A 10,999-nucleotide genomic window follows, 5' to 3' on the forward strand; every position below is an offset into this window, starting at 1 on the left:
TTCACCTACTAAGGTGGGACTCCTCTCACTCACTTTTGCCAATCCTGAATAAATGGATTGCTGATTTTCACTCTTTTCCTCTCCTTTTTCCTGGGAGCAACCCAGCCTCTCACTCAATACACTCTCCTCTCTCAGTCCTAAGAGTGACTGCACAACCACTAAATCTTCTGCACTTGAAATAATTGAAGTTTGAAGTTGTGCAGAGATACTCGACGGATAAGTGATATCCGTCGAGTGAGTGGTAATGCTATCCGACGGATAACTGCTGTTAGGCTTATCCGTCAGGATACAATCACTACTCGACGGATGAGCAATATCCATCGAGAGAGTAAAAATGAATGAGGTGGGAAGAGAAAATATTGTTGACTCTGTGTTGATTGAAGATATTTGGGGCACAGATGTCACAATAAAATCTGAAAGAATTGGCAAGTGAGCCAACAAATCATCTAAAAGATGATGCTCACTTGCACTAGATTTTGGCTTCCCCAACAGAGTTAAAGAAGGGGAATCAGAAATTGAAGTGTTTATCATATCCACTTCCAGAGAGTTTGTTGGTGAGTATGGTGTTTCAGATGCTTCTATTATTAGAGATTTTGGCTGTGACTCCACATTTATTGGAGCCACATCAAACTGAATTTGAGAGAGTGCAGGGACTGTGTCTTTAGCACCAGTTTGCACTGTGTGTGTGCCCTGTGCATCCCCAAAGGTCTTAGATTTCTTCTTTCTTGTGTAAGTTTGGGGTGAGCTTGTGTCCCTAACCCTTTTGGCATGTGCTCTTGGCTGAGAGCTTTGTTCAATAACTGCATCCTTTTGGGAGGATGTAGCTAGAAGTGAGCTTTTATCCTTTTTAAGCACTGCAGTTTGTTGGGAAACTACAGTATGGCTAGGCTGGGATTCACTCAACTCTCCATACTTATTCTTGGGGTTTCTTTGATGTTCACCCCTTCCCTCGTCTGACTTTCCCTCCTTCACACTCCCCTCTTTTGCTTTTGTGGATTTTACAACTGGTATCTTTTGAGAGATACCAGAGGGGGTTTTCTTTGATTTAGATTTGGAAATTGTAGAGGGTTTGGAGGCTTTGGTAGGCAACTGTTTGGTCATTGGCACAGTTGCCATAGCTACTCCTGAAGTCAAAGAAATATTGGGGTTGGAATAGTTGTAGGGATGGATGAACTTACCTCACTTACCTGAGGTGCCTGCATTACAGGAAAGTAGAACATTGGCACATCCCTGTGATGGTTGGCCATGTTCAGATCTGCAATGATCCTCCTCTCTTGAACCCAACAATCCAGTTTGTTGTTAGGGTTCTCAAGAACTATTTCTTCACAGAGGTGGTTAGCCAATAACATAAAAAATCTGGCATAATAAACATTCTTCCCTCTTTTATTTAGCTCTCCTAATTTGTATCCTAACTCAAACATGATAAGGTCACTGAAGTTGTAAAATTTATCTGTAACTAGCATGTATAGCATGTTAAGCATGGAAATATTCACTGAATCAAAATTACTGATTTTTCCAGAGAAGACCTTAGTAACTACATCACACATGAAACTCTATTCCTTCATAAGACCCATTCTCATAATATCACTCATTTTAGAAGTGGAAAGTGCATAGTGAATGGAATTAAGCATATTGATAATATCAGTGTCAGTGTGTGGTGAAGTCACATTGTTATCAGGTATTTTGAAACATGCTTTTATCACATCACTATTGATACAGAATTCTTTATCTTTGATGGTTAGAGTGATGGTATTGTCAGTAGAGTTGTATACAGCAGTGGTCCACATCTCTTCAACAACTTCACAGAAGATTGTGGTGATTCCAGCATGGCGTAATTGAGCTTGCAATTCTTCACCAAGTCCATCATCTTGTGGTAGTCCTCTGATTGTTGAATACCCTTATTGACCAATGCAGTAAAATTGTTCTTCTCATAAATGAACCCAGTTTGAGACATAATCTTTACTACATGTGCCATTGTTAGAGAATGAAAGTTTGAAGAGAAGGAGGGTAATTGCTTGAGAGAGAATGGAATTAGAGCAGTTGAATTTGAGAATGATAAAAGAAAACAATTGCAATAAAATAAGCTTTTATACTATCTCAAAAATAACTGATAAAAATAATAAAGTAAAGTAAATTAACCAATAGAAATCGCCTAAAATAGCCATTTAAAATTAAACTGTAAAAATTCCACCCATTATCCATCGTGTAATGCTTACAAACTATAAGTATACTCGATGGATAATGTTCAGGGAATTAACGGCTGAGATTTAGACAATTCGACGGATGAGGATAAACTGATATCCGTCGAGACATAAAGTATTCCAGAAAAAATAAATTGACTTTTATTAGCAAGTAGTATATCGACGGATGACTAAACTCGATGGATAAGGGTCATCCGTCGAGATGCAAATTTTGACTTAGCCAAAACTTCATCCAAAATTTAAAGATGAACTAAATTTCTGGCTGCATTACAACTTGCAAAATAACTCAGATAAATTTAAGAGTAATTAAGCATACCTAACTCACTTACCAACCTTGAAAAGGTGGATTCATCCAGTGGCTTAGTAAAGATATCTGCAAGTTACTTCTCACTTGGAACAAAATGTAATTCCACAGTACCATTCATCATATGTTCCCTTATGAAATGGTACTTGATGTCTATGTGCTTTGTCCTTGAATGTTGCACTGGATTTTCAGTAATGGCAATTGCACTTGTGTTATCAAAGAAAATAGGAATCCTTTCAACTTGCAAACCATAGTCTAGCAATTGATTTTTCATCCATAAAATCTGTGCACAGCAACTGCCAGCAACAATATATTCAGCATCAGCTGTAGAAGTAGAAACTGAATTTTGCTTTTTACTGAACCAGGACACAAGCTTGTTTCCTAGAAATTGACAGGTTCCTGTTGTGCTCTTTCTATCAATTCTACAACCTGCATAATTTGCATCTGAATAACCAATTAGATCAAAGCCAGAATCTCTAGGGTACCAAATGCCAAGTTTTGGTGTTCCCTTGAGATATCTGAAAATTCTCTTAATAGCTATCAAGTGAGATTCTCTAGGATCAGCCTGAAATCTAGCACATACACATGTAGCAAACATTATATCTGGCCTACTAGCTGTTAAGTACATAAGTGAGCCAACCATGCCTCTATAACTTGAAATATCCACAGACTTTTCAGTAGTGTTTAGTTCAAGCTTAGTTGCAGTGGTCATGGGAGTTTTTGCAGATGTGCAATCCATTAGATCAAACTTCTTTAAAAGATAAAAAATATATTTAGTTTGACTAATGAATATTCCATCACTAACTTGCTTAACTTGCAAACCAAAAAATTAAGTTAGTTCTCCCATCATACTCATTTCATACTTACTTTGCATCAATTTGGCAAACTTTTTGCAAAGTTTCTTATCTGTAGAGCCAAAAATAATATCATCTACATAAATTTGAACAAGTATACTAGAGTCATTAACATTTCTGAAAAATAAAGCTTTATCTACAGTACCTCTTGTGAAATGATTTTCCAAAAGGAACTTTGATAAACTGTCATACCAGGCTCTAGGTTCTTGCTTCAGTCCATAAAGTGCTTTCATAAGATAATAGTCATATTCTGGAAAATTTGGATCTTCAAAACCAGGAGGTTGACTAACATACACTTCTTCCTCCAAATCTCCATTTAGAAAGGCACTTTTTACATCTATTTGATAGACCTTGAAATTGGCATGGGCTGCATTGGCTAAGAAGATTCTGATGGCTTCAAGTCTTGCAACAGGAGCAAAAGTTTCATCAAAATCTATTCCTTCTTGCTGATAATAACCCTTAGCAACCAATCTAGCTTTATTCCTGATTACTATGCCATTTTCATCCATCTTGTTTCTGAATACCCACTTGGTGTCTATTGGATTCTTTCCTTTAGGCTTGGGTACCAGCTTCCATACATTATTTCTTTCAAATTGGTTTAGCTCCTCCTGCATAGCTAAGATCCAATCAGGATCCAACAAAGCTTCTTCTAGCTTCTTTGGTTCTTCCTTTGATAGAAAGCTGTTGTATAGACATTCTTCCTGAGTTGCTCTTCTTGTTTGAACTCTAGAAGAAACATCACCAATGATAAGCTCAAAGGGGTGATCTTTTGTCCATTTCCTTTGTTGAGGTAGATTAGCTCTAGATGAAGAGACCTCATGATTGTCTTGATGTGTGATTGAGTTTTGATTGCTAGAAACTCCCCCTGAGTTTGTGGATCTTTGATTTGAGAAAGGAGAATTTTCTGTAGGTGATCTATCTTGACCTCCTGCTCCTTTTGATAACCCGACGGATGGTGAATTTTGAGTACCGACGGATGAGGCAGGTTGTCTTCCGACGGATAACACAGATTGCCTTCCGACGGATGAAGCATTATGCAACTCGACGGATGTTGAGTTTTGTGCTTCATTGGTGGTAGATTTGTCTGCATTATCCTTAGACACTGTTTCTTGATCACTCTCATCATCACTATCATCATTAACCATCTCCACATTGTCGAATTTGAGGCTCTCATGGTAATCTCCATCTTTCAGTCCTTCAATCTTTTTTATCATCAAACACAACATGTATAGATTCCATAATAATGTTGGTTCTTAGATTGTAGACTCTATATGCTTTACCAACAGTATATCCAACAAAAATTCCTTCATCTGTTTTAGCATCAAACTTCCCATTTTGATCAGTTTGATTTCTCAGGATATAGCATTTGCAGCCAAAGACATGAAGAAAGTTTAGAGTTGGCTTCTTGTTCTTGAACAATTGATAGGGAGTCATGCATCTTACTTGATTAATCAGAGAAATGTTCTATTGTAGCATGCAGTATTTACAGCTTCAGCCCAGAAATATGTTGGTAGTTTAGATTCTTCAAGCATTGTCCTTACAGCTTCAATAAGTGATCTGTTCTTCCTTTCCACTACTCCATTCTGTTGTGGAGTCCTTGCTGCTGAAAACTCATGCAGTATACCATTTTCTTCACAAAATGCTCTCATGACATAATTCTTAAACTCAGTTCCATTGTCACTCCTGATTCTTCTAACTTTGAAATCAGGATGATTGTTGACTTGCCTTATGTGATTGATGATGATTTCACTAGCCTCGTCTTTAGACTTTAGAAAATATATTCAAGAGAACTTTGAGAAATCATCTACAATTACTAGGCAAAATCTTTTCCTAGAGATGGACAATACATTGACTGGTCCAAACAAATCCATGTGAAGCAGTTGTAAAGGCTCTTCAATTACTGAATCAAGTTTCTTCCTGAATGATGCTTTGATCTGCTTTCCTTTTTGGCAGGCATCACACAGTCCATCCTTTGAAAACTCCACTAGAGGAATACCTCTTACCAATTCTTTCTTTACCAGCTCATTCATGGTCTCGAAGTTTAAATGAGATAGCTTCTTGTACCATAGCCAACTTTCATCCTGACTTGCTTTACTGAGAAGACAAGTTACAGATTCTGCTTTAGTTGAGTTGAAATCAGCTAGGTACACATCTCCTCTTCTCACACCAGTGAGAACCACTTTGTTGCTTTGATTATTAGTCACAACACAGGCTTCTTTGTTGAAGGATACTGAATTGCCTTTGTCACAAAGCTGGCTGATACTCAACAGATTATGTTTGAGACCATCCACTAAGGCAACCTCCTCAATGATGACATTGTCTTTTGAAATCAAGCCATATCCCACAGTATAACCCTTGCTGTCATCTCCAAAAGTAATACTTGGGCCAGCTCTCTCCTTAAACTTTGTGAGCAGGGTAGAATCACCAGTCATGTGTCTTGAACAACCACTGTTCAAGTACCAAAGATTCCTTCTGTTTCCCTGCACACATCAAAATCAAATCAAGTTGATTTTGGTACCCAAGTTTCCTTGGGTCCTGCCTTGTTAGCTTTCTTCTTCTGTTTCTTAGGTCTTAACTCATTTGACTTAGGAATTTCAGATTCTTCCTTAGTCATTTGGGTTGGGCCTTTGAAACCATTTAATGCAACAAAATTATCATGCATATTATGGCTAACAGGAAATGGCATGCTTGGTGTAAACATGTCATTCCAGTAAGGCATGCTAAATGGCATTTGAGGCATACTGTATGTAGCATAAGATGGATTAGGTGCAAATGGCATATTAGCAAACTGTGCATTCATGTTCTGTGTAGGCATAGCATTAACAGGCATGGGAGGCATTGCATTCATGTTAGGAAATTGAGACTGAACAGACATGGGAGTAGGCATGGCATATTTGCAATTAACAGGCAAATGATTTACACTACCACACTTGACACAGATTTTTCTAGGAGCATATTAATCAGGTGTGTAGTTATTGTATTTGTTAATCCCTACTTTACCATTCCTGTTATTTTTCCTTTCAGTCTCTGTTTTTATCTCAATTTTCTCAAGTCTGTCACTTAACTGTTTGACAGTCATGTGACCAACATTAGCCCTTTTCCTTTCTTAACTTGACTTGACTCTCCTGAAACAAAGTTCTTGGAAACAGACCCATACTTCTCATTTAGCTTGATTAGTTTGGCTTTGCTAATGGGCCTGCTCACAGCCGACGGATGAGGATTTTCATCTTTCGACGGATAACACTTTTTGTTATCCGACGGATAGTCCTCATCATCCGTCGAGTCTACATCTGTCACCAAACCATCTACAAATTAGGTTCTAGTTTCTCTTTGCTCTTTTTCCAGGCTTCATCACAAAAAGACTCAATTCCTTGAACTTTGGTGATTTGAGCATGGACATCCCTGGATGTTTTCCATGCTTTAATCACCTCTTGTTCACGCTCGAGCTGCTTCTTTAAAATCTCTTCCTTTTTCAAGGACTCGGTTAATTCCTCCTTGGCAATCTTACACTTAATCCTTAGTTTCTCAAAATCAACAAACTGAGACTCAAGCACATTATTCCTCTCACTTAAAAACAAGTTGTTTTTTTTTATTTTAGCATTTTCTTTAGTAAGAGACTTAAGTGTAACACGCAAATGATATAATTCTGTAGACATGTCATTTATGGCATCATTACACTCAGCTTTAGATAAATGTGCAAGATTTGTAGTAATTACCTGATTGCTTGAGGAACTTGTCTCTGTTTCATCAGACTTGGCCATTAGGGCTAGATTGACATAGCTGACATATTCATCTTCACCCAAACCATCTGCTGCCCAGTCATTCTCTTGTGTAATAAAAGCTCTTTCCTTTTGTTTGAGTAGATCAAAATATTTTTGCTTATAATCCACAGACTCAAACCTTTTCTTACTGAAATCTGACTTTCTACACTCATTTGCAAAATGCCCTGCCAAGCCACATTTGAAACATTTGAATTTTGACTTATCCACCATGTTTTTATTTGGCTTGGCTGCTCCAAAGTTCTTCTTAAACTTGAGCTTGGCAAATATCCCGGAAAGAAATGCTAGGTGCTCATCAATGTCCTCCATGTCATCTTGACTCAATGAATCTTCACTTTCTACTGCAAGCCCCTTGCCCTTACTTTCACAGACCTTAGAAGTTGACTCAACAGCTTCCATCTTCACTTCCTTCTCCTTTTCCAAATCAGCAACTAGTGCAATGGATCCTTTTTCCTTCTTTCCTCTCTCCATCCTTTCATCTTGCTCTATCTCAAGCTCATAGGTCTTCAGGATGTCATACAGTCTCTCCAAAGTAAACTCTTTATAATCTTGTAAGTTTCTTAATGAGACTGTCATTGGTTTCCATTCCTTTGGAAGAGATCTAAGGAATTTTAGATTATAGTCTTTAGTCTGATAGACTCTTCCATGCAACTTAAGAGCATTTAGTAGTTTTTGGAATCTACTAAAAATGTCAGTGAGTGACTCACTTTTCTCATTGTGAAAATGCTCATATTGCTGAATCAAGAGCTGCATTTTATTTTCTCTAACTTGCTCGGTGCCATCACAGATTATCTGTATAGTATCCCAGACTTCCTTGGCAGTTTTGCAGTTAATAATGTTGTCAAACATGTCTGCATCAACTCCATTGAACAAAATGTTCATGGCCTTTTTATCCTTCCTGACTTGTTCAATGTCAGGATCAGACCATTCGTGCCTTGGCTTGGGAACTGATGGCTCGTTTCCTGTTGCAGCTCTCATTGGAACATGAGGACCTCTTTCTATGCAGTCCACATAGGCCTCATCTTGAGAAAGTATATGAAGATGCATCTTTACCTTCCAATGATGGTAATTATCTTTATCTAGAAAATAAATCTTGACTCCAACGTCTTTCTTGTTCATCTTGCTGAATTGTTTTGATCTTTAAACTCTTTGTAGATTAAGATCTTGCTCTGATACCAATTGTTAGTCCCTTAACAATATAGCAAGAATTATAGAAGGGGGGTTGAATGGAATTCTTGAACTTTTTTCTCGAAATAAAAATGTTCAACTCGAATATAGATATAAGTGTTTTGATTAGCACAATGCGGAATAGAAACTTAATTGAATCAAAACATAAGTAATTAAAAATACGAGTCTTTAAAAACTTTCTGGTGGATTTAAACAATTCCACCAGAGATATATATATATATATTATATATCGAGAGGACTCTGTGTGAAAGAATGCTCACGGCTGCTTATAAATCGAACTACTGAGAATACAGGGAAATGCTAAGGATTCTGCTTACAAAGATTTCTCTATTTTTTTTTATCTCAGCTGTGTTCTCATTTTTATTTGCTACGTTCTTGGTTTATATATTACCAAGATTACAAAGTCAAAAAGACTGAATAAATATAAAAACTATCAGTCTTAAGCTTTGCTACTTTTCATCCTCTATTACCCAGTTAATGGGCTTCCACAGTAGATTTGTATACATCTCGACGGCTGTGCTCAGTTTTCACTGTTCAACTGCTGTTTGAATTCTTTATATGATCATCCATTGGACTTTATGAATATCCGTTGGATATATGATCATCCGTCGACTTTCTGAACATCCGTTGATGGCTTCATTGATCATCCGTCGACTGCTATATTAAACATCCGTTGATAGTCATTTGATCATCCGTCGATGGCTTTGTTAATCATCCGTCGGTAGCTATTTTGGCACTTGACTTCATTTCACTTATGCAGAATTACAAGACATCATTTATATACAATTAATCAACCTATTCTGCATATCTAGGTAAAGTCAACATGACTTATAGGCTACTACAGAATCTATACAAGGATGTATACAGAACTGTGCTACAGACTCATTATAACATAAGCTACTCACTCGATGGATAATAAGTTAACATCCGTCGGGACTATAATGAGTTATCCGTCGGGACTATAATTCTTATCCGTCGAGTGCTACATTATTTCACTAAGTAAAATCTACTTAGATGTTTTGTTTATGAAATCATCAAGTACACAACATATGCACAACAAGCTGCTAACTTAAAGTTGATACAACTTTGCACCGAAGCCTATATGACGTACATGTTCTGTTTCTCCTGAAGCTGCATTCTTATCCAAACAGGCCACATTTAAAATATAAATATATGGCACGGTAGACAGGAACTACTATGCCACATAAGCTGTGCTCACCTTCAAATTGTACAGCTTCTGACATGAGAAGAATCACCACCAGTGCTAGTTTGTATGCAAACTTTGGCCAAAATACTAGTTCAGCATACTATCATTTCCCTTACTAGGGAATATATATTTTAAATAAAATAATAATGTAAAACGAGACATTAAATACCAGGGAATCGTGTGTACTTTAGAAACGTTTTTTGTAGCCTTTAAATCCAAAAGTAGAAATTTTAGTATCAACAAATTCACATATTTCATACTTAATATATAATTGGGAAGGAAAGTAGATGCTAACACTATCTACAGATTTTACTTAGGTGTAGGAAAAAATTATCATTCTTGGTCTGTTGCTTGAGAATAATGGCCAAAAGGCACAATGAATCACTACTCTTACCACTTACAAACCCGCTTCCATTCAGAGTAAAACATCACCATAACACCACATATGTTTGTTTCCCATTCTATCTTCTATGGACGACGGTTTCATTATTAGAACACAAACAAATAAACAATGAATAGCTATTACTGCTTATAGATCAAATCAAATATATAATGTTGGGGAATAACTTACTGCAAAATTACTTCACTATCTTCCCCAGGAGCTTGTCTGGTGCTAGATCCATCATAATTTCATTATACACCCATTTAGGCAATCATGCATATGAAAATCATAATCACGGAAGAAACAATAACAAATTTAATATTTAGGAATATAATGCAATACCATTTGCTTTGCTTCTAAGGTCCATGTCGGAACTACCAATCATGTTAACAAAATCCATATTAAAAGAGATTGAGATAGATCCAACAAGAAACTAAAAACCAAGTACCCTATAAATATAAGTACATATCCCCTTCCATGTAAAAACTACAACACAGTCTAACAGTTGTGAATAGAGTTGTAAGCTCATGCGTCTTCAGAGAAAGTCCTACGCACACAATTCACAAAAAATTCAACTCACATTACAACTAAATCACAATAATGTACAAATTATAAATTCATCAGTTAAAATCAATAAAAATATTATATGTGAACCAAGTACAATTAAAAACATATAAACACAAAAATATAAACCAATAAGTAACATAATCCTACTTTCAATCCAACCTTAAACAAGTGAATACCTAGAGATTAAATTCAGAACCATATACAAAAAAGGTCATGTATATATACAACGAATTGAAAAGAATTAATAACTTGAAAATACATTAAATTATATGAAAGCACCATGGGGGTTTGGATTTGAAAAAACTTCAATTTAAAAAATTAGGGTTTCGATTTAAAAAGACCCAAATTTTAAAAATTTGTCTTCATGAAGAGAAGACTAGTAAGATTTGAGACTAGAGATGAGATAAACTTACAAATCTTAACAATCGAACTTTAGTTGAGTCGAGATAATGAACACAGATGGTGAGATGGTTGAGGTGAAAGTGAGCGGGGGAGAGGAATGTTTAGTCAGGAGAGA

The sequence above is a fragment of the Apium graveolens genome, chromosome 4 (assembly GCF_009905375.1).
Source record: "Apium graveolens cultivar Ventura chromosome 4, ASM990537v1, whole genome shotgun sequence".
Lineage (NCBI taxonomy): Eukaryota > Viridiplantae > Streptophyta > Magnoliopsida > Apiales > Apiaceae > Apium > Apium graveolens.